The following is a 26302-nucleotide window of genomic DNA, read 5'->3' on the forward strand; positions in this document are numbered from 1 at the left end:
AAACCTTTAATATTTCAAATATGTAACCAAATACATTAACTTTGATTTAAAGTTCTCAAGTTCTCAAGCAAAAATCGATAAGAGTTTTGCCAATTACAATTACTTCTTAAAAACCAAAGCTAACAACAAGTGCTTTAGCTGCTAAAATGTACATGTAAAAGGCTCCAGAAAAGAATAAGTGAGTAAGAGCGTTAAATTTAAGCCCAAGGCGCTGCAACACTTCAAAGTCGACCCTGTCTCAAAAATCGTTAAGACTTTTTATAAACAGGCTGAATCTGTGTGCATTTAACTTTGCTAGATGAGCCTAGAGGTCACAAAGCCGTTCCTATAATGTCGTCTTGAATTTGTCAAGTTTAGTTTGCAAGATCTATCTCACACTGCTTAGAAGAAATATAGCAGATGGTCGAATAAAAAGGGATTAAGTATTCAAAGTATGGATTATGAGGGGAGAGGGGTATGAAGGGATTATATGGTTTGGGATTAGCGGAGAGGGAGGGATTTATAAACCAAGGAAAGGTATGGGCATCGTTGGGAAAAACGATTCTAAATAGAAAATGTTCCGAAAGGATCTTCTCAAAAATGGGATTAAATACTTAAATATAGTTGATGTTGTTGGAAAGTGAATCGTTTAACTAGTAACTTATCAAATACCTAATTAAGTAAAAAGGCTTCAGTTTTATAGGGCTCCACGTGGAATTAACGGTTCTGTCAATATTCCGAAAGCAGTGCCTTTCGATCACAATTTGTCCTATTAAACATAATTTTTTAGCCTTTTAAGTACTTTTTTGTCGGCATATGCATTGAATGAAAAGATAGAATATACTAATTCGTAAGGTAAAAGATTGTTGAATTATAAACCAAAACAGGTTTGATTTAAAATCGAAGAAACCGAATGCTGCTCCCTCTGGTTAATCCGGGATGGCTCAGTTGCTGTGTCCATTTCACTATTTAAAGTCATAACTGGAGTCTTACAGTCGTCTTCCTATTTCAGAGTTTTCTGGTTCTCACTGTAGTTAAAGATGCTGTTGTGAATCGGGCATTGGAATTTTTTAATGGGGGGGGGGGAAGGCCCTCTAATGATGTCAGTTGGAAAACATTTTCTGTACAGTGAAACCCTTAATAACGTATACATCGGAAGAATTTATTAAATGTCGTCTTGACAATTTTTCAATGAGTTTTTATTACGTAAATTTCAGTATTTGCGAAAATAAATAAATAGTCATGAATATGCGGGAACAGTTTTAAAGAGTTCAATATAATCATTTAACTAAAAAACTAAATATCTGCAACATTCCAATATCAGAAAGTGAAGAATACGACATTTGATGAATTCTTTCGATGTATTCGTTATTAAGGTCTTCACTGTACGAAATTTTTCATTTTTTTCGTTGTTTTCAAATTTTTTCTCCGAAGATATTTAAAAACAACTAAAGATTCCCATCCCTAGTAAGGGAAGGGATAACAGGGAACATTAAACAACAAAATGATTTAGGAATAAGAGGAAAATGGTTAGAATCATATTTTAATTACTTTAGTTCTAGTATCTAGCTTTAAATAAGTTTTTGATTTTATTTGAGAATCAAATTTAGGAATTAGTAGAGTTTAGTCATTTTTCTTTTTTGCTTATTATATTTTTTTTCATTATGATTTTTTAAAACAAAATAAATTTCCATTTTAGATTTATAATAATTGAATATTAAAGTAAGAAAAGTATAGAAATAATTCGACAATTTGTGAAAGTTTGACTTGTTAATAATTGATTTTATAATTGACAAAATTTTCACAAACTTCAGGGGGAAAAAGCCAAAAATTAAATAATTCAGAAATCTAAAATTTGTAATTTATGAATTTGTTGAGGTTTTGACAAGGGGTTACTCAGCTTTACGACATAAGTAAGTTGTCAACAAAGAGAATAGAATATATATTAGAGGGGAATTTACTAGCAAAAAGTGTAAAACAGCCATTTTGTTGTACTGTTTCCATACTGCAGGTGTACTTCACATATTTGTGCTATATAACCTTTTGGGTCCTGGAATATCATTTTATAGAAAATCTAAAATTAATATTAAAAGAAAACCAAATTATGAAATAGGCTGGTTTCATAATTGACTAATGATCATTTCACATAGACTCTATGCCTTTCACTTTACAAACGATGATTTTCCGTTATAACTATAAATCAAATGATGTTTTTTATTCATTTAATTCATTTTATAAAGTTAATTTAACAGCTTTAAAAATTCGAAATTGAAATGGAGAGTCTAGGGAACATACAGTATTAGTGTACTCTATAACTGCATATAATTTGTGGACATTTACATGATTTGTACACTTTGAACTCCCTTTTAGACTGAAAGGGACTGACAAAATTCATACCGAAGGATTGTCTAAATTCCACTATAATATATATTCTATTCTCTTTGGTTGTGAATCTTCGACAAGTTCTAAAATTAAAAAAAAAATTGTAGAATCTCAAAAATATCTGTTACATACTTAAGAAGTGTCTTTAATGAATTGGATCGTATTCGTGCATAGATCGAAAATTGGGATTTTTGGGAGAAAAAATTAGAAAGCTTAATTTAAATATATCAATATGTATCGATGCAACACAATATAAAAACTAAATAACAAATCTCTCTTTCTTAGCAAACACAAGTAAATAAGAGATTGATATATTTATATTTAACCCAGCGTTGTCCAGGTTACTCATAGTTACTCCCGCCGTTTACCCGCACTTGAACGATTTTACCGAATAAATAAATAAATAAATACATCAACAATCATTCTGTAAATCATTCAAGGCCGAGCCTCCTTCGGAAATAAACGTCAAAACAGCAGACGTAATTTTTTCTTTGGAAATTAGAGAGTACAACACTAATTATAAACAATTATTTAACAAAAATTAACAAATGATAAACAAAACTAACAATGATAAACAAAATTAACAAATGTTTAACAAAAATTTTCCCTTTTTCTGCAGATCGGCTTGACCGATTCCATTGTGGTTTATTTAACAAAGTGATTTACGCATTTATGCATCAGAAACAAGGAAAGGAATCTGCAGAATTCAACACAGCAATATTTTTGTTACAGTCCCTTTAACTCCTTTGTTTATCATAACACCCTGTAAAATGTTTAGTTTTCTATTATATAGGTTAAACCTTTATTTATAGCACTATATATATATTTACTGTTTTTGTAAAGTTCCAGCTGGTTTCTGCTTTAAAATAAAGTGCTCTGGATACACAATAATTTTTTATTATCATTTGTATATTCGTATTAAATGTAAAACTAATTCATCAAAAATTCAACTAACAAATTCGGAGTAACATTAAAAAAAAGTACAAGAATTGAAAAAAAAACACTTTAGTTAGTAATTAAGGAATTAAAAATTATTCAGTCAGCCAACTAAAGCTTCAGGGGTTTACCTAAAGCATACATTGAGAATTTGAGAATTTTCTTAAACAAATTAGGTAAGCCCAATCTTAGCCCTTTCTTCTCACCTGGCACTAGAGAAATCTGCAAGATGTATTCAAAAAAAAAATCAGAGACCCTGATGCAATAATTTCAAAGATTTCATAGAAGACATTTTATCCTCTAGCTTCTCCTTGGACCCCCCCCCCCCCGCCGGCCCTCTGTGTTTAAGTACTGTTTGTTTTAATATTTCTGTATTTAACCTATGACATGAAAAACTTCATATGAATGTAATGTTTCCATTGAAATAAATTATCATTAATAATGTGGTTTTCATTATTGTTCATTACATCTATATAAATATTTAGCTTGTATGCTTGTTTGTTTGTGCCCAAGAAACGTCAAATCGGCCTATATATTTAGTGTGGGACCATACATAGCTGCAGGGAAGGTTTATGAATAATCAGAATTTAAAAAATTGCCTCTAAATTCAGCGTTTTTTTCTGTTATTGTTTTATAATGTGAGAGGAAAAAGTGCTAACAGGTACAGCAACAATTAGAAGTTGAAATAGAAGAGGGGCGCGAAGCGCTCTGAAAGCCAAATTTTTTGATTTCTACAGAATTTGTCTAAATTGGCACCTCCACCATCCACTGTCCAGTTTTCTTCTGTTTGAGCAACAAATAGAATCTATTTTTCTTCCTTGATTTTGTTTGTTTAAAGAAAATGCACTGCTCTGTAAGTCTAATTTGAAAGGTTGAAGATGGTTGCATGCTGCAACTTATTCAATCTAAGAAAATAGTTTAAAGTTTTAACACATATTGGCTACACACACTGTTTGCAAATGTTACCTATGTTTCCTGATATTATCCAGTTTACATCACGGTAAACTGAAGGTCCTGTTTCAAAGTCCAATAAGTTGTAATTTGTAATTGAACTTGTAATTGAATTTCTTTTTCGTTATCGGATAAATTTGCTTTTCACATACTTGTGCACATTATAAAAACTAGGAGTTATGAGGTCACAACGTCATGCCAGTATATATCTTCTCCAAATCTCTATCTTAGAAAACAATGAAGCTATAGTTTTACTATTTCGAAAAACGTTGATTTGTCTCATTCTAATCAATTTTAATTCATAAAAATAATCATTACTCATTCATCCTTAATCAGACAAAGGGTCCCTTGAAATTACGTCTACAGTTTCTAATTTTTAAAAGACCATGACCAAGCTGTGAAAGATAACGGTGATAAATTAAATTAATCGATTCTAAAATGGCTTTCATCGATGATTTTTTTAGAGAAATTCATTCCTACACATGTCATTAGTTTACTAAAGTAGGTGTGTTACATTTTTCATCGTTGTTATTAAATAATTTGTTTTAATAATTAAAAAAATTAACCCTTCAGAGCTGGGAACTTTAGAATGGTGGATATTAGGACTACCTCTCTTTTTGCTAATCTCGAGAATTACATAATCTCGAGATTATGTTAGTCTCAAGATTAATTATTAGTATCAACAAATTTGATTCTAGGAACGCCAGAGCCTTCACTTAATTTCTGACACATTTATGTATTAATACATTAGTTAAAATTGGTTTTAAAAAAAATGTGAAATGAATTAATATATATTTTTCTTTGCCAATTAATTTACAAAATAGCCGACAGCAAATTCTTTATTTGTTAGAGATTGCAGAGGCCTCTCATTGTCGATAGAATTTATTTTCAAGGCTGTCATTGGTCAATACAATTTACGAAATATATTCTTGCACTCTCATTGGAGAAAACAATTCACGAATATCCAAAGAGAGAGAAAAAGAGTGGATTACCGAATAAAAATAAAAGTTTCCACACTGGATATTCGGATTAAGCAGTCGGGATTAAAGGATATCCATTAAAAAGTTCCCAGCTCAGAATAGAGGAGGATTTTAAAGATCTTGCGCTCTTGCCAAACAATTATACACCGTAAAAACGTCTCATAGGTTTCAATTGAATCCTGAAATATTTCTTCACAATACTGCACTCTCAGCTCAGATACCCTTGCTAGCCGGACACTCCCTTAAAATTGAAAAGTTTCAACTAATTGAGTTAAAGATTATAATATAAAATTTTATAGAATCCAAAACTGTTATGAAAAATTAATTTGAGAAAGTCTCGGGAATTTTCCAACAGAAAATTTAAATAATTCAAGAAAATCAGTTTCGAAACTTGATTCTCAAAAAAAGGGTAAATGTAAAAGAAAAAAATTATGTCTGGAAATTTGTATAGACTTGAAAACTGCAAGTTTGAGATTTTAAAGCATGACTAAAGACTTGAAAGTTGAAACTGAAGAAACGAATTATTCGCAACAAAACATAATCTTTGAATTCTTATAACTTTGCAACCTTTTGGTGTAAACCTCGATATTTTAAACTTTGATCTAGAACAATTTACATAAAAAGAGTTTCAAAGATTATAAGGATTTGACCGGTTAAGGATGGCTAATATTTAGAACCTTGAAAGCAGGAGGGTTGTCAACTCTGAGTCACTGTTTTCTCAGAGCTGAAAACTTCAGAATGGTGGATATCGAGATTAATGCTTGATCTCCTCTTTTTCTTAATCTCGAGATTAAATAATGCTTGTTAACCTTTTGTTATTAATCTCCTGATTAAATAACCGATCGGGATTAAGGATATCCCATTCTAAAGTTTTCGGCTCAGTTTATTTAATATAAATGAATGAACTTCTTGTGAAATTTATATATATGGATTTTAAAAAAATAGTTATTTAAACTTGCTGATTTTCAAAATTCAAAACTAATGGCGACATGACATTTTTTATTTATTTTTTATTATGAACAAAATCAACATAACATTAATTTGTAACTTCTTATGATGGATCTTAAAAGCTAGAGGTTCTTATTAAAAGGGAGTGTTCGCGAAAAAAAGGGTATAGTCTTAATGCGATAAAAAAGCGCTTAAAAAATTTTTATAAAATATAAACTATATACAAATGTGGCGAAAGATAATCGATGACTATAGGTTGTAATATCTGAATGATTTGTTTGAAATTAAATTGATTTTTTTACGGTCTAAGTCGTATGTTGCAATTTTCTCAATTTGAATGAGCGCTAAATTATTCGGTATGAGACGTCTTTAACAATTTTCTCCTTATAAACTCAACAGATATAGAAGTAAGATTAGTAGCGATCAAAACTCTTTTTTATCGCATTAAGCCTATACCCCCTTTCATTTTTCGCGAACACTCCCTTTAATGTCAAGTGAGTCTTAACTTTAACCTATTCAATTTAGATGTGTTGCATTTTTATCTTTTTTGGGCTTCGTATTTAAATTATTTGAATCTTTTCCGCTATTTTTGACGAATTTTAATGAGAGATTAAAATATGAAAATATTTCAATACAGACATAATGTCTTTCGTTCTAATTACATTTACATGTTTTATAAATAATATAAATCATATAAAACATTATTTTACTGCATGAATGTGTCCTACTCTAACAGTGTAAACTTATACTTATATATTTATATCTCCCTTGAAACCTATAAATCTATAGACTACTGCATTGCACTCATGCATCATGCATGGAACTGGAAAAATCACGCATTTTATAAAAAAGTTTTTTTTAAACATTTTAGCAATGTTTTTTTTTCCTACCCCTCCCTAATGATGCTACTAAATTGAATTTTACAATTAGAGTGTAGTTTCATGCTAAATGAAAACTTTTCTTGAAAACTCAGGCCTTACCATAGATAAATAAATAAACGTAGATAGCTTATGTACGCAAAATCACTAAGAATTGTACAGTCCGCGAACTCATACTTCTTGGGGTCAAAGTGTACTTCAATGGTGTTTTAATGGATTTCATAATTATTAAACCAATCAGGAGTGAATTTTATTTCGAGAACTGAAGAAGGACATGAGAAGGACTAAACTAACTTAAATTTCTCTCTTCAGAACTCATGTACACCACAAGTACTCAATGACATAAGAACAGCCAATGTTCACAACCGACCTAGTTAATCTACAGGGTGTCCCACATCATATTAGACCGAGAACGGGTCTAAATTACGATTTTCGGGACTAATAAGAAAATTTCATTAGAATGAATCATTTTGAAAAATAACATAAGGCTTATATAAGAATTTTCTTGCGGAAAATGATAAGTTTTTCGAGTATTAAGGGTATATTTTGGTGTTCAAGATTGGAGATAATCTAATATGATATGGGACGCTCTGTATATAATAGGAATATCTTTAAAACATCTCTGTACATTTATATCTTTCAAGATGAAAAATGTCGTCTTATGCGCAATCTATCTTTATCTATGGGCCTTATTAACAGCAGCATCTTATTCCAGACAAAATAAGAGAAATAATGTTCAATATTTTAAAAAAAATCAATCCTTTTAAAAAGAATTAATAAACTTATTTTAAACTATTATCAACATTTCTACAGGATGCCCTTAGATATCGTCTGTCAATGAATGGATATATTAATATACATGAATATATTCATAAAAGAAAACAAAATGTTCCTTCTTCAGTAGGGTAATAATAACTCCTTCAAACAGTATTAATGTCTCGTCAATATACATTCTTACTACTCAGGTCACTCAATCTACAGTTGACCAATTCTACAGTTCAGGGGGAAAAGATATCAGTTCAGAGGCAAAAACTTTTGGTTTGTATGGTACATAACCGCATCAACTATCGACAATATAAACTTATACAATCTCAGGATTTAGCATTGATCTCTTTCTTATACAGATCTCAGGATTTAGCATTGATCTCTATCCTTAACAGATCTCAGGATTTAGCATTGATCTCTATCTTAAACAGATCTCAGGATCTAGCATTGAACTCTAACTTATATAGATCTCAGGATTTAGCATTTATCTCTTTCTTATACAGATCTCAGGATCTAGCATTGATCTCTATCCTATACAGATCTCAGGATCTAGCATTGATCTCTATCTTAAACAGATTTCAAGATCTAGCATTGAACTCTAACTTATACAGATTTCAGGATCAAGCATTGATCTCTATCTTAAACAGATCTCAGGATCTAGCATTGAACTCTAACTTATACAGATCTCAGGATCTAGCATTGATCTCTATCTTAAACAGATCTCAGGATCTAGCATTGAACTCTAACTTATATAGATCTTAGGATCTAGCATTGATCTCTATCTTATACAGATCTCAGGATCTAGCATTGATCTCTATCTTTTACAGATCTCAGGATGTAGCATTGATTTCTATCTTATACAGATCTCAGGATCTAGCATTGATCTCTTTCTTATCCAGATCTCAGGATCTAGCATTGATCTCTATCTTACACAGATCTCAGGATCTAGCATTGATCTCTATCTTATACAGATCTCAGGATCTAGCATTGATCTCTATCCTATACAGATCTCAGGATCTAGCATTGATCTCTATTTTATACAGATCTCAGGATTTAGCATTGATCTTTATTTTATTCAGATCACAGGATTTAGCATTGATCTCTTTCTTATACAGATCTCAGGATCTAGTATTGATCTCTATCTTATACAGATCTCAGGATCTAGCATTGATCTCCTTTTTTTACAGAAATAGTGTTAAAAAATCAAAAAATTAATTCATTTAATGTAAAATGAAAATCAAACATGTTGATATAGAATTAAAGAGGACCCGTCGTTTTTATTAGATGTTTATTTGAATAAATTCTAAAGTTTCTGGAAAATTTCTAAGATAATCTTTTCGTTGATTAATAATGATGTCTAGACTTTTTTTCCTTAAAAATGAGACAAAACAAAAAAAATCTAAATCTCATTCTGTTGAAAGGCAAAAATTTAAAACAACCACATTCGAAAAAAATTAGGAAGGAGCGAATTTTTTCTTCTGAATTTACAAAGAATAAATAAGATTATCTGCATGATAAATCTATTCGCTGTTTTGCTGTAGCTGGCCATGGTACCCTCAATGGATCCCATGGGGGTGACATAGACTAAGAGATAAGATCCTGCCGCCGTTGTCGTTGCCATGAGTGAATCCTGATTGGATTTGACGCTATATGAAAGTTGAAACTGTAGAAGTACATTTATTGCTTCTGAAATAAATACATAATGAATAACGAGTGTATTAAAGGAGAGGAAGTTGAGTAGGTCTTCTCGGTTTAAAGAATCCGACGCTACTTATTTGTGGATTTAATAATCCTCCCTCGGGGATTTCATCGTCTACAAAACAAGGAATTTCCATATATAATCTATAAGTCGGAAACTGGAAAACTTGATGATTTATAATATTGTAAAGTTTGAACAGTAACATTCTGTTTTCTACGTTTAGGAAGAAATGCAGGTCAACTGTGTATCGTTAATCAGAATAGGTCAAACAAAAAAGTTTAAAATAGCAAAATAAATGTTAATTGGGCTCAAACGTAAATACTTTTACAGTTTTTTGGAGATACATTCCTTTAAAGTTTTAAAGTTCTCAAGTGTTTAAACCCCTGAATCAGATTTCCATTTCTTAGAAGTTAGAACTTAAATGTTGTATTTGAATAACATAAAGAAATATATGAACGGTTTTATTGAATCCTGCCAATATTCTTTTTGTTAGATATTTATTGTATATATATATGCATTCAAGTTTTATACTAATAGAATGCAAGGAGTTTATCTTCAATATGGTAGAGTAAAACAAATTTAATATAATTGTTTTCAATTCCACATTCAGCTGGAGAATAATCTTTAAAAATTTAGCCAAAATTAAAAATTCCAATATGAGGAAACTTTTGCTGAAATTGTCCCAAAGGAAAAAAAGTAGCATTTTGTTTGACCTCACATGACCCCAGGAAGGGTGGATGCACATAAATAATAAACTTGTCTCAAAAAAAAATGGAATTTCGTTAATCCGCGAAATTAATTGTAAATCCGCAAAAAAATTATTATTGTTTTATCGAAGAGAAAATGTTAAAAGATTAAGCAACAAATAAAAGTACTAATAGAAGATAGGCGCTAAACAACCTTGGATACTTAGTATTATAAACTTTAAAACTATTTAACCCTGCAGAAATCATGTTTTCAAATATAAAATATCTACGACACTGGGTTACAAACATTTTAGGATTATGAATTATAGTTTGAACTGCAAGTTTTCAGACCTATTGTAAAATGTTTAAAAAGAAAATATTTGAAGAATTGTCCAATATGTTAAAATAAGCTTGGAAATGAGCTCTAGTGTTAAAATGTAATATAAATACTAAACATACCTTACTCAGGTTTCACAGTTTCAAACAATTTAGAAAAGTTTATTGAGATTATAAAGGAACCTTTTTAAGAATTTTACGGAGAAAAGGAGATTTTAGAATTAGATTTTTGATGAGCCAGCTGTGAGCCATAATAAGCCGGCCAGGAGCTGCCGAACATAGCAGTGTTAATCAATCCAATCCTGTTCAGTTTAGGACATAGTCCTTAGTTACTTTATACTTTTAGCTTTACTTTTTAACCTAATTTCTTCTCTCTTCTATATTTCTCTTTTTACAAGATGAAGACATAATTCTTCTTAGATAAAAACATGGAAAATCAAGAATAAACTTTTTAAAACTTTCTAGAAAATCAGGAATTAGATACAATAGTATATGAAATCCACAACTCACATTCGAACAGAAGTTTTAACAAGTTTTGAACATTATTAATTATAATAATTTTGTTCTGGTTTAGAACTGTTATCATCAGACATTATTCAATTATACTCATAATTAAACTCAATTAAACTTTACTAAAACTATTCTTGTGTTTTAAACTTGTTAATTATGTTACCATGTTCATTTTCCTGCTATATATATATATATTTATATATTATATACTTCTGTTTCTGTTTTAAACTTATTTACCATGTTACTATGTTCATTTTCCTGTTTTACATACTTCTGTTTCTGTTTCAAACTTATTTACCATGTTACCATGTTCATTTTCCTGTTTTACATACTTCTGTTTCTGTATATTGGGACACCAAACCAAACAATTTTAACCCCCTTTTCTTTGTTCTCTCTGACAAAACTTGCGTATTGTGAATTTATTTTTCAAAAGTTAAACAAAGAATAATTTCCTATAAAGAATTAGTGACTTTCGTTAATAATCAATTGTCATCTTATTTCAGAAGTTTAAAACGTCTTTTAGTACTGTTCAACCACTGTTAACCCCTAGCTTTATCACCCACAAATAGATCGTAAGGATTTTTTCATTATTAACATTCATCACAACATTAACATTTGTACACGTTATCAATAATGTAATCTTTTTTCAGGAAATAAGAGAATTTTTTGTTATCGATTTTTGAGACGGGCGGGGGTTCATTCTGTTGCAATCGGGAAATATTGTTGGGAAATATATATTCTTCATCGACTGATTCCAGTGGGCCTATTATCAGTTCATCTTAAGAATCTCGTTTTCTAGCCGTCAACAAATTTGCTTACCTACTGCCATGTTTGTTTTCCTGTTTTATTTACTTTTAATTCTGTTTATATACTTTTATTCCTGTTTTATATACTTCTATTTCTATTTTGAACAATTGCATCAAGAAAATTTGAATTTTTAACAAAGACATTGAGTCTTTGCCACAAACTCAAATTTTCTAATTCTACATCTTTTCAACCTGATTGTGTAAATCTTTGATATTTCAAACTTATATTATTTCATCTAACAGAATTCATAAATTGAAATATCTAAGTGCCTACGCCATTGGGTTTAGAAAATAGATATAGGGATTAGAAAATATGAGTTTGTGGCAAAGACACAATTTTCTTGGGCTATCACAAAATTAACAAATTAATTGATTACTTATTATTTATATTAAAATCAATTTATTCTGCTCATACTTAATCGTATGTGTATTGCACATTGATAAATTTGTATTACATTACATCACTCAAATCTAACTTGACAGTTATTGCTGGTTCAGAAAATCAGTTTCTGAAAGTTAACTGTTTTTCTTGTAAAAAAGCATTTAGGAATATTTCTGTTTGATAAAGATTCATGTTTACTTTTATGAAAAATTAATGATAATTTGAATGCGATCAATTGATTGATAGGTCTGGCAGATATTCTAATGATGGGTTAGAAATTGTCTATTTTTATTGATAAAAAATATTTCTATCAATTTTAAAAAAATGAAAATGCATTCAATACATGTAACAAATTGATCAAAGGAACTGAATACTCACCACAAATTCTAATATTCCCATTACTAAATATCTATGCAACCTGATAGGAATGAACCTTTGATATTTTAAACTTTGATTTTCTGAACTTTGAAATATCATTGATCTACGACATCAGGTTGCAAAGGTATAAGGATTAGAAAATTAGAGATTGTGGTAAGTATCTATTACCGTCAAAGATAATATATAGATGAGCTGCGGATGTCAGGTAGAAACCTTCTGCCTAAATTGTTTATAGCAGACAACTCATTTTTGAACCTTTTAGAACACATGGAAACATTTTTATTTTCCTTTCTCCCCCTGCTGCCATCTGTAGGAAATACGCAATTGTGTACATAAATACATAAAGTACATGTATTGCATGATGCATCCTGTAAAGTTCAAGTGTTGCTATCTGGGTCTGTTTAACCAACAAGACTAAATTTGTAGGTAACTCAACGCATTGCATTGCATTGCATAATATTCCAAATTCTGTCATATGTTATGCATAGTAAAGATACGACACAAATAGGAATATTGTCTAACATTGGAAAACTATTTTTATTTTTAAAATGCCAACCGTTGTTTTATTTGCATTGACAGGTTGCTTTATAAGTCAATCTCATATCCGTATTCTATATCATCCTTGGTTACAGTAAAAAGTAAAATCATAAATAGAATTTAGATAAATTGAACATATATGTACAATGTTATGTTCACTAATTATAGATCACGCACAACAGATGTACATTTCAATATCCGAGCTGAGCCAACCTTTTCGGTCCTATTTTGGACTTTATCGCCAATTTACAATTTCTAAAGCAGAAAAACAGTGTGAGATATATATCATTTAAAGATTTGTGTTGTAGTAAAAAATGTTATTTCAATATTTTTGGAAATTATATTTTGGGTCTGGATTGACCGACCCTCTTCAGTTCAAAACAAAGAGAATAGAATATATATTAGAGGGGAATTTACTAGAAAAAAGTGTAAACGGCCATTTTGTTGTACTGTTTCCATACTGCAGGTGTACTTCACATATTTGCACCATATAACCTTTTGGGCCCTGGAACATCGAATTATAGAAAATCTAAAATTAATATTTAAAGAAAACCAAATTATAAAATAGGCTGGTTTTATAATTGACCAATGATCATTTTACATAGACTCTATGCCTTCCACTTTACAAACGATGATTTTCCGTTATAACTATAAATCAAATGATGTTATTTATTCACCTAATTCATTATAAAGTTTATTTAAGAGCTTTAAAAAATTCGAAATTGAAATGGATAGTCTAGGGAACATACTGTATTATTGTACTCTACTGCATATAATTTGTGAACATTTACATGATTTGTACACTTTGAACTCCCTTTCAGGCTGAAAGGGACTGAAAAAATTCATACCGAGAGATTCTCTAAATTCCCCTCTAATTCTATTCTCTTTGGTTCAAAATCTATGAAAAAATCTAAAATCTAAAAAAGAAACATAAAAAAACTTATTGTTAAAGTTATTGTTTTATGAAAAACAAAGATTAAATTTGAGTCCGAATTCATGAATTATGCATATTTTAATCTTAAGTATTTTGAGTCGAAATTAGATGAAACCAGATGAAACAGGATTGAAAACAAATTTCTGTCTAAATTTCAATTAAACAGTTGTAAAAACTCCTACTTTATGTTTCTAAAATAAAGCCGCAATCTGTTATATTGAAAGGTAACTTACTGCTAGTTATAAAAAATCGTGAATGCAAAATATAACAAATTAATATTTTCAGAAATCTATATAATAAAACAAGACATTCATATATGGTGCACATAGCCGGCCAAACAGCTGAACCAATTGGTCTNATATTTTTTAATTTTTTTTTCCCACTGGCAACGCCGGGCCCTTAAGTTAGTGTTTTACATAATAAAATTTTTATAATAATAGATCAACATCTTAATTTTGACCTATTATTTATTCCTCCCAAATCTATAAAATTCGGGTTTAAACGAATCCTTGAATAAATTTGTATCGGACCTGCCCTATCCTCGTACTGTACAGGACCTGCCCTATCCACGTACTGTACGCGGATTAATTCCACCCCATAATTGGCTAGATTTTAATATCTCATTAATAAACGACATTTAAAAAGAGATGTTCGCTGTATCCGCCCAGCTTATCAAATACCTGGGATTTAAAGATATCTAGTTTGCCAGGAAATTATACAGAAACAAAAAAAAATTAATAAAAATGATAACTTTCTCACCCTACAGTTCTTTAGTTCAAATCATAAACATATTTGTTCTGATAAAAATTATATTTTCCTGATAGTTTTCCTGTTCTTCTTTCATTTTTATATTAAGTTGGTTGTCAGTTCAATCTATAAATTTAAAGGGACTGTACGTGTAATATCAAGTGACCCTCTATGCAATGATGGCAGTGCACGATTCACAACGGTATCCTTAAAGCTTTGTCTGGTCAACTATGAATTAGGTATCATTGTACGTTTACAAGATTAAAAACTGATTATTTGTACATTTCTACTGCAGTAAAACATATGGGAATTATCAGAAATAATCACTTTTAAAACTAGCAAAACTTGAAATATATCTTATACATTAATCAGATAAAGGTTTCAAGGGTAGTTTTGAGAATTTGGCATTTCCAAATAGATTGTCATGTACAATAGATGGCAACGTAGAATTTGTACACTCTGAGTACAGCTGTATTCTTATGTCACAAGTGTCAACAGTTTGATGTGTCTGAGCAAATTATTAAAAATAGTGATAATAAAGTGCTTATCTTACAGTAAAATTAGTGCAACATTGTGTTCTTTACTTTCTGTTTATACACTTTTTTATTTAATCTTGATAAACATGTCAACTAATGGGAGAAAATGTTGTTTTCCTTGTTATATTTGACACTTGTGACGTCATGTATAATCGGTCCGTTTCTCTATGGCCACCTATAGTAATTGATACTCTATTAGGCCATTTCCATCTTTGCATGAAGATTGGAGGGTGACTTAAAAAATAAAAACGCTACTCTTTAGAATGGCTGATATAGGGAAAGGGAAATCACTGAATTATTAACGTTAATTAGCATAGGATCATCTGATTGATCACAGTAGTATAATATTCTAATGATAGGGTAGAACTTTCAACTTTTTTTCAAATAAACATTAAGTTAATTTTTGTTTTGTAAAAAGTAAAGAATTAAGATACCATTAAAAATGGTGAAATTCAAACAAATGAAAAATCGTCTATAATTTTTTAATAAATGATTGGAACTTCAATATTCAATTCTTTTTGAAACTGCAAATTCATTCACCATACTTACACCCTTATCCAACTTTTATAATAATTAAAAATGTTTGCAATCATTTTGTTTACTTTTTCTTTTAAGTTAAAGGGAGTGACCGGCAATGGATTATAGTTGAACTGAGACTATAGAATTGTATAGAAATTTTTTTGGATTCATTGGAGACAAATAAAATGTTTAATGACGTATAATTTCTGAGTTTGAGCGCAAAGCCGTCGTTCAAAATCATCCATTTAGGTGTGTTTTTTTTAAATAAATTTTTTAAATTATAAAATAACGAAGACAAAAAATGTAAAAAAAAAATCTACAGTAAACTAAGTAGTTTTTTAGGAACATAGTTCTCAATCGAAATTTTCTCAATAAATTAATAAAAATTCCTGGAAATTACAGAAATGTTTGTGAACAATGAGACATTACAGAAACCAAAACTGGATAAGATCACTTATAGTTAATTTTTATTAACTTAACCTTTTTCTAAACAACTAATAAGTATACTTTATAATTTTTACTACATTTTTCGTAATGATTTTTAAAAAATCGATTTTCAAAATCATCTCTCAGAAATTAATAATTTATGAGGAATTTCAATAATTTATTTGTGTTCTTGCTGGATAAATTTGCACCGTATATAAACCTCTCATAGGTCTCAAATAATTCCTAAAAAATTTCCACAAAACTACATTCTCAGTTCAACTACCATACATTGCCAGTCACTCCCTTTAAGAAGTTGTCGTTCTTACAGATTATTTTTGGTTTTGGATATTTCTCAAATAATTTTTTTCTGGGAGAATATTTTATAATATTCCAAGATTTATGTTTTGAATAATTTACTGTCTCTGATGAAAGTACAGCGTTATCTATAATCTATGGTGTACTTAGATTACTGAATAATGCAAGTGCACCTGTATAAGTCCATGAGATGAAGATATGAATTAAAAGAATAAATATTTCACACAGCTTCTAAAACATAAAAGCAGAGGTTGGAACTTCTCTGTGGATTAATGATAATCGTCAACGCTTGGTCTCGATATCCAGTGTAGGAACTTTTAAATTCAAGGATAAATGCTTGAACTCTCAATAAAATTAACCCTGCATGAGATATCGAAGAGAAATTGAAATAATCCGTAGGACTGAATAAGATGGAGAACAATTCTTGATCCCGAGGTTCACACACGCAACAAATATGATCCAGGCTGCTATTAAAAGTTGAAAGAGTTTTCAAGACTGGGTCGAATTTGAAGTGTCGAAACTCACTTTTACTTTTCTGGGGAAATAATCATAAACATTTTAAACTACAAATCAAGTGTTTTTAGTTTCTATCATATGTTTTGATCACTATTCACTGTGGCAATTTTGTAATAAACTTATTTTTCTGAGAATGTACAGAATCTCAAAACCCAGCCAAATATTAGAGATTTCTTATTCATGTGCCATGTACCCCTCTCCCTCCTCACTATCCCTCTCCCCTCATCCCCCCTTCCCCTCCCCCTCACGTAAGACTTCTGATTATGGGAAACCTCCCCTTCCATGACTATCTATCTAGCTTAACCATGTGCGGTTCACCTAGATGTTGGCAAACGGGGCTTGGATGCATTCTAAAAATCCTGACATAGCTAAATAGAAAAGAGTGTCACTCATTAGGGATCATAAGAAATTAATGTTTAGAAGATGAGAGGTCGGGCAGGGGATGAGGGGAGGGTGGGCCGAGGATGATGGGAGGGTGGGCAGGGGATGAGGGGAGGGCGGACAGGGGATGAGGAGGGCGGACAGGGGATGAGGGGANGAAATATAAGGGGAGTATGAATATATTGTTGAGGACAGCATGAGGGATATATAAGGAAGAGTATGAATATATTGTTGAGGACAGCATGAGGGATATATAAGGGGGAGAATGAATTATTGTTGAGGACAGCATGAGGGAAATACAAGAAGTATGAATTTATTGTTGAGGACAGCATGAGGGAAATATAAGAAGTATGACTATATTGTTGAGAACAGCATGAGGGAAAGATAAGAAGTATGAATATATTGTTGAGGACAGCATGAGGGAAATATAAGAAGTATGAATATATTGTTGAGGACAGCATGAGGGAAATATAAGAAGTATGAATATATTGTTGAAGACAGCATGAGGGAATATAAGGAGAAGTATGAATATAGTGTTGAGGACAGCATGAGGGAATATAAGGGGGGAATGAATATATTGTTGAGGACAGCATGAGGGAAATACAAGAAGTATGAATATATTGTTGAGGTGAGCATGAGGGAAATATAAGAAGTAGTACTATATTGTTGAGGACAGCATGAGGGAAATATAAGAAGTATGAATATATTGTTGAGGACAGCATGAGGGAAATATAAGAAGTATGACTAAACGGAGATTAAGCAAAACTAAATAGTATAAACAAGTATTGAGGGAATCACATCCAGTCAAAACAACTTCTAGAGCTGATTCAGACAATATTGATTATTATAAACAATTGAATACATACATACATACATATCAATATGCTGAACATTTAATAATTAATATTTTATTAAATATACAACGATCTAATTGTTTTTCTACTTAAATAAAAGAGTGGACCAAAAAGTGCCCGCAAATGGAAGATGTGTCTTTAATAACCGGTCATTCAAAAAAAACTTGATCACGCTTTGGCATCAGCATTCAACTCTTGTTTGCATTTATTTTATAAATTTGCAGAGTTTTTTCAGCACATATTTTAGCACATATTTTAGCCACTTTTTGCAATAAAACTGTTTATATTTCCAATAAAGAAAAGTGATATTTATGAACATGATTTTTTCAATATAAAAGATGTGAACAACGTAACTATAGATTAAAGGGACTTTTTGCTTAATGTCAAGTAATCCTTCTTGCAAATACCCGATTAACAACGATACCCATGAAATCTTTGTCTAATCGAAAATGATATCCGTGTTTTTCTTTCTTTAAACTGTTTATTTGCATTTGCGGTTCCCTGCAAAAGTGTCTTGCGCATTTCTTGCCTTTTAGAAGCAAAGGAGAAATTATCAAAATGGTGAAAATGGTTGAATAAAAAGTTGTCTGTTTAGCTAAAAAATGTTTTATTTTAAAATTACTGAAAAATTACCTTACCTGGAATACATTTTTCAATCTGATGAAAAAGATTTTAGAAAACAACCTTTTGTAGATCTAATATTAAAGATTAAATAATAACAATGTTAAAATATGTTCTCTTCTCCAAGCCTTGTTCTTCAACTCTAAACATGGTGAAGGCTTAATTCTTCTGACATAAAAACATGGAAAATCAAGAATTAACTTTGCTAAACTTTTCTAGAAAAACAGGATTTAGATACAGGAGTAGATAAATAAGTAGATACAGGAGTAGATAAATAAGTAGATACAGGAGTAGATAAATAGTAGTAGATACAGGAGCAGATAAATAAATAGATACAGTAGTAGATAAATAGAAGTAGATACAGGAGTAAATAAATAAATAGATACAGTAGTAGATAAATAGAAGTAGATACAGGAATAGATAAATAGAAGTAGATACAGGAGTAAATAAATAGTAGTAGATACAGGAGTAGATAAATAGTAGTAAATACAGTAGTAGATAAATAGAAGTAGATACAGGAGTAGATAAATAGAAGTAGATACAGTAGTAGAGAAATAGTAGTAGATACAGGAGTAGATAAATAGAAGTAGATACAGTAGTAGATAAATAGTAGTAGATACAGGAGTAGATAAATAAGTAGATACAGTAGTAGATAAAACAGAATTTAGATACAGGAGTAGATAAATAGAAGTAGATACAGTAGTAGATAAAATAGAAGTAGATATAGTAGTAGATAAATAAGTAGATACATATTAGTAGGAGTAGATAAATAAGTAGATACAGTAGGAGATGAAATAGAAGTAGATGCAATATAGTAGATAAAAGAGTATTAGATACAGTAGTATATAATAAAAGTAGATAAAGTAGTATATAAATAAGTAGATACAGTAGTCTATAATATAGAAGTAGATACAGGAGTAGATAAAATAGAAGTAGATACAGGAGTAGATAAACTAGAAGTAGATACAGTAGTATATAAAATAGAAGTAGATACAGTAGTATATAAAGAAGTAGATACAGTAGTATATAAAGAAGTAGATAAAGTAGTATGTAAAATAGAAGTAGATAAAATAATAGATTAAATAGTAGTAGATATAGTATTAGATTAAATAGAAGTAGATACAATTGTTAATAAAATAATAGTAGATACAGTAATAGATTAAATAGAAGAAGATAAAATGATAGATTAAATAGTAGTAGATATAGTATTAGATTAAATAGAAGTAGATACAATTGTAGATAAAATAATAGTAGATAAAGTAGTAGATTAAAAAGTAGATAAAGTAGATAAAGTAGAAGTAGATAAAATAGTAGTAAATATAGAGGTAGATTAAATAGTATAATTGTGTTAAAAGTAGGTTACCTTACCTCCATTAAAATCTACACAATACATGAGTTCTACCCTGACGACCTCTCACCTCCACTAAGAGGGAGAAATGAGGTCTTCAAAACTTTTTCTTCTTATCTTTAGCAAACTATCTGGAAATGGAATTAACTTTAAAAATTGAAAAATCTAAATCTAATATATGAAAAGTAATTTATTAGCATGTGTGCCTACGATTCCTACTGCTACAGTTTTGTTTACAACAACTATTCAAATTCTCAATATTTCTGAATTTATAATTACAGTTTGCAGCTAAGTTTGGGGCTCACCATGCAATCTTTGAAAGGTTTGTAAATTAAAAATAAATTAATTAATAATTTAAGAAAATATTATAGAGGACGTGAGTCAGACTCTAATAAAAACGCATAAAAAACTTCCAGTATATACATTTCTTATAACTTATTACTAGATTATCGATATCACACGTGTAGATGTTTTTTCAGTACTATGCCCCGTATCTGTTCTATCTCATTCTGTTGAATCTTGTGGAACTTGTTTAACGCGGCCAGGCATCGTCTTCCACATCCCCCCCCCCCCAGCGGAGAGGCCGGAGGATGAAGTCGGAGGCTGAAGGCAGAGAATGAAGGCGGAGACTAGCGATATAAACTCTTTTAATGTTGAAGCCTTTGGTGTAAAATCTTTGGTTTTAGGTTAGAAGTTACTCTTTTTCTCTTTGGCGGAGTAAAGGCGGAGGATTCTGCAACAACTTTTCGAGGTCGTCCTCTACGTCTAGGGGGATCAGGAGGAACCGGAGGAGGTTGGCGTGGGGGTCTGCCCCAGCGTGGAGGTTCTACTAGAGCCTCATCATCTGCTGTGAAAGCTGGTTTGAGGCGTGTTGAACTGAAACCACTTCTACTCTCTTGCCAACTTGGAGCTGAAAAGTTTTAAGGGAGCGGGCTAAAACCTTGTAAGGACCTTCGTAGAGGGGGGCTAGAGGAGCAACAAGTCCATCCTTGCGTATAAGAACCATTGGGCAAGATGAGAGTTCTTCAGGAATAACTTCTGGAAGAGTGTCAGCTGCAGGAGTATTATGATGAGGCGGAACAGGTTGAAAACCCCGTATCTGTTCTATCTCATTCTGTTGAATCTTGAGGAACTTGTTTAACGCGGCCAGGCATCGTCTTCCACAATATGACTTTTACCAATGAATACTTCTATAATATACTTTGCCTGCTTTTCCTGTTTGGTTGTACATCTGTTTGTATCAAAAAACAATGTCAAAACAGTTGAACCGATCGAGTCCAATCTTTGTTTAACAACTCTCCATTCCCCAGGGAACGTTTATGGAGTATAGACCTTTAAGTTGAAAAATATTGCCCGAGAAAAAAGTCTATTATTATTATTTTTGATAATTTGAGAATGATTTTAAATTGTTAGTTTCAGAGCAACAGTTATAAGCTAAAGTTGTTCATAGGAAATGAGGGAGAAGCGCCCGATAAGACTAGAATATATCTTTATGATAAAACTCTTTGCTAATGTTTATGATCGCCATAGCTGGCCAAACGGCTGTACCAAATTGGCTGATATTTTTGTGGGAACCTGTGTGGGTACCCCAGGGGTGAAATATGCTAAAAATTTAAATATTTTGAAATTTAAGACAACGCGCGGGTAAACAGCTGGAGTAACTATGAGTAACCTGGGCAAAGCCGAGTACTTCAGCAAGTAATTCACTAATTCTGTAAATAAATGTGTAAATTGTCATTTAATGAAAAAGAATTGTAATTTATTGTTTCCTGGATTCTATAAAAAGGATGTAAACTATAATGCAATTCCGGGAAAGTGTGGAATAAAAGTTTAATTACCAGATATTATTATCATTCTTCAAGTGATGCATCCTGCTCATAAAAACCAATCTCTATCTACAGGGTAATTTGAAAAAAATGTCTTTATATAAACACAAGAAGAAAAAAGAAAAACCTTTGATCCAGTGATTACCAGGAAACTGTAGTATAGGAAGACGGCAATAAAGTTTTTGATATTGTATCAGAACTTACTTTACTCTTAAGTTATTAAATTACTTATTTGGTGAAATGGGTCTGTTTATACTGCACAATTACTATGCAGCCTCATGTTCATTGGACACAAAACTGTACATTGAAGATGGAAAAATCAAAACAGATCTCTACAGAAAACCCACAGATAGATGTATGTACCTCATGTACCTGCTTCCATCATCTTGCCACCCAGCACATATCTGTAACAACATACCTTAATCACTTGCATACAGAATTGTATACGAATTTGCAGCAAACCAGAACTTAGGGATGCAAAATTCTTAAAACTAGGGGATTTTCTTCTCAGCAGGGCTTACAATTCATCAATTGTGGACTTTGCAATAGTCCGAGCCAAAGCTATACCTAGAGCAGTTGCTTTAAAGAAAGTGGAGAAAAAGGAGAAACCAGATCGAGTTATATTCTCTATCTCATTTAATCCCCAGCTGCCTTGTATCTCCTCCATCATACAGAAACATTGGAGAACCATGGTCCAGGATCCTTGGATGAAGGAGGTTTTTCAAAATCCACCTATGGTTCCCTATAGGATACCACCTAATCTCAGGGATAAACTCATCAGAGCCAGAATTCCAGATCCTCCATCAAGAATGAGGCCAAAGAGGCTAATACCTGGTATGAAACCTTGTGGTTTATATTGCCCAACTTGTCCCTACATAGAGCCTGGAACAGTTATGCAATCCTCTAATACCAGCAAGAAGATTGAGATGAATGGAACTTTCAACTGTCAGACCAGATATGTAGTTTACTGTATTACATGTGAGCAGTGTAAACTACAATATATAGGACAGACAACAAGATCTTGAGATGAAAGAGTGAGAGACCAAATTGGTTACATTAGAAATCTCCATACAAACCAGCCTACAGGAGAACATTTAAACTTTCCTGGACATGAACTCTACCATCTAAAAGTTAGCGTACTTGATAAGGTTTGGGACCTTGGGAGAAGTTTACTTGAAGTACGAGAATCTAAATACATTAGAGATTTTATAACTGAACTCAGAGGAATGAACAGAAAAAAAATTGTTTTTATTTAATTGTAAACTGTAATTCAGTATTTTTTTTAAAAAAAGAGTATTGTTTATGTCCAATTCAGGTTAATACCCCTCCTTAAACAAGCCTGCCCCCCCCCCCCCCTCCGATTTATGCTAAAGTTCATTAATTAGATAGACCCCCACCACCACTTTATACACTATATAAACTAAACAGTTTTTTAATCTTCATGACAGAAACAATCTCAAGGAATAATAATTTTCTTTAAACATTTTCTAAAAAGTGAATATTTGCAAATTATCTTTTGTTCTATTTCATGATTATTAAATTACTTATTTATTGAAATGGGTCTGTTTACACTGCTTAGTTGTTATGCAGTCTCATGTTCATTGGAATATTTAAAGTCATGACTTGAATCTCTAAGTCTAATTTAATGTTAAAGTATTTATTAGATCTATTCAAATGCACATTTTTCAAACGATCTTGTAGTTTCCATGATTGGTTAAATTGGCTTTTTTTTAAAGAGAAGACCTTGTTCTAACGTATTTTTGTAGGATTTTATATTTTTTTTATTGTTTGACAAATATAGGATTTTCAAGAATTATTGGACTTTTTTCTAACGTTATTTATCTATTTTTTAATAAAATGAAAAATACACTTTTTTTTAAAAACCTCCTGTAGCTTTCAAATTTTTGTAGCATTTAATTGTAAAAAAACCAGTTATTTATAAATTCAAGAAACTTTACAAAGAAAAAGTTCGAATTTAGATAATTATGTTTTACAATATTTATCATAATTCTATATAAAAACTATTTTATTAAATTATGAATTATGTTTCAGCTCTAAATTAAACATTTTTCAAAATTTAAAAATTGCAAAGCTCCCATTGTTTTGAAAGAAGCTGGTATCAACAGAACTATTGTAGCTGGTATCAACAGAACTATTCTAGCAGGTATCAACAGAACTATTGTAGCAGGTATCAACAGAACTATTGTAACTGGGATTATCAACCTTAGATCAACCAATCAACCCTTCACTGGGATTATCAACCTTAGATCAACCAATCAACCCTTTACTGGGATTATCAACCTTAGATCAACCAATCAACCCTTTACTGGGATTATCAACCTTAGATCAACCTATCAACCCTTTACTGGGATTATCAACCTAAGATCAACCAATCGACCCTTCACTGGGATTATCAACCTTAGATCAACCAATCAACCCTTCACTGGGATTATTAACCTTAGATCAACCAATCGACCCCTTACTGGGATTATTAACCTTAGATCAACCAATCGACCCTTCACTGGGATTATCAACCTTAGATCAACCAACCGACCCTTTAATGAGATTATCAACCTTAGATCAACCAATCAACCCTTCACTGGGATTATCAACCTTAGATCAACCAATCGACCCTTCACTATAATTATCAACCTTAGATCAACCAATCAACCCTTTACTGGGATTATCAACTTTAGATCAACCAATCGACCCTTTACTGGGATTATCAACCTTAGATCAACCAATCGACCCTTTAATAAGATTATCAACCTTAGATCAACCAATCAACCTTCACTGGGATTATCAACCTTAGATCAACCAATCGACCCTTCACTGGGATTATCAACCTTAGATCAACCAATCGACCCTTTACTGGGATTATCAACCTTAGATCAACCAATCGACCCTTTACTGGGATTATCAACCTTAAATCAACCAATCGACCCTTCACTATAATTATCAACCTTAGATCAACCAATTGACCTTTACTGGGATTATCAACCTTAGATCAACCAATCGACCCTTTACTGGGATTATCAACCTTAGATCAACCAATTGACCTTTACTGGGATTATTAACCTTAGATCAACCAATCGATCCTTTTCTGGGATTATCAACCTTAGATCAACCAATCAACCCTTTACTGGGATTATCAACCTTAGATCAACCTCACCCCTATGTTCTTCTACAAAATGATATTACTGAATTATTAATGTTAATTTGCATGTGATCATCTGATAGATCAAAGTAATATAATATTCTAATTATAGGGTAGAACTTTTTTTTCAAATAAACATTAAGTTTATTTATTTATTTATATTTTATGTTTTGTAAAAAGTATAGAATTATAATATCATTAGAAATAGTGAAATTGAAACAAATGGATTCCAGTTTCCCCTCATAAAACCTAAACTAAGAATCATTGTTCAGAGAAACAAGAAAATTTTAAAATAATAAACTCTTTCTCATAAGTTTCATGAAAATTACTTTTATTTTGCGACGGAAAAGCTTGCATGATAAAATTTCAGATTAACATAATAAATAAAATAAAGTAAATTCTCGGCTGTGACGAAATGGGTTCCTAATCATATTGTTTAATATAATCTAAATATATATTTGGCTTGTCTGGGTGTATGTTTTTTGTTGTTGTTTTTTTCGTTTGTATGCATTAAACGTCAAAACGGCTGAACCAATCGGGCCCAAACTTTACAAGGGACCTCACATAGCCCCAGGAAAGGTTAATAGACCATCAAAATTGGAAAAGAAAGTTCTGGAAAATAGTTGAAATACATTTTTTGATGAAAATCCTCCAAAATCGAAATAACTTATTTAAAATGGCTGACTTTAAGGGAAACAGTCAAAAGCTAAAATTATTCACAAAAAAAGAGGCGCGAAATGGCCTTAAAACCTCCCGCAAATAGATTTTATTTAATAAGAGAAAAAAAACATGATATTTTAACCATGTTAATTTAAGAATAAGACAACTGTCACTCATATAAAGAATTAGATAACTGTCACTCATAAAAAGAATAAGATAACCGTCTCTCCTAAAAAGAATAAGATAACTGTCTCTCCTAAAAAGAATAAGATAACTGTCTCTCATAAAAAGAAGTAGATAATTGTCTCT

Source organism: Eurytemora carolleeae, unplaced genomic scaffold (genome assembly GCF_000591075.1).
Source record: "Eurytemora carolleeae unplaced genomic scaffold, Eaff_2.0 scaffold168, whole genome shotgun sequence".
Classification (NCBI taxonomy): Eukaryota; Metazoa; Arthropoda; class Copepoda; order Calanoida; family Temoridae; genus Eurytemora; species Eurytemora carolleeae.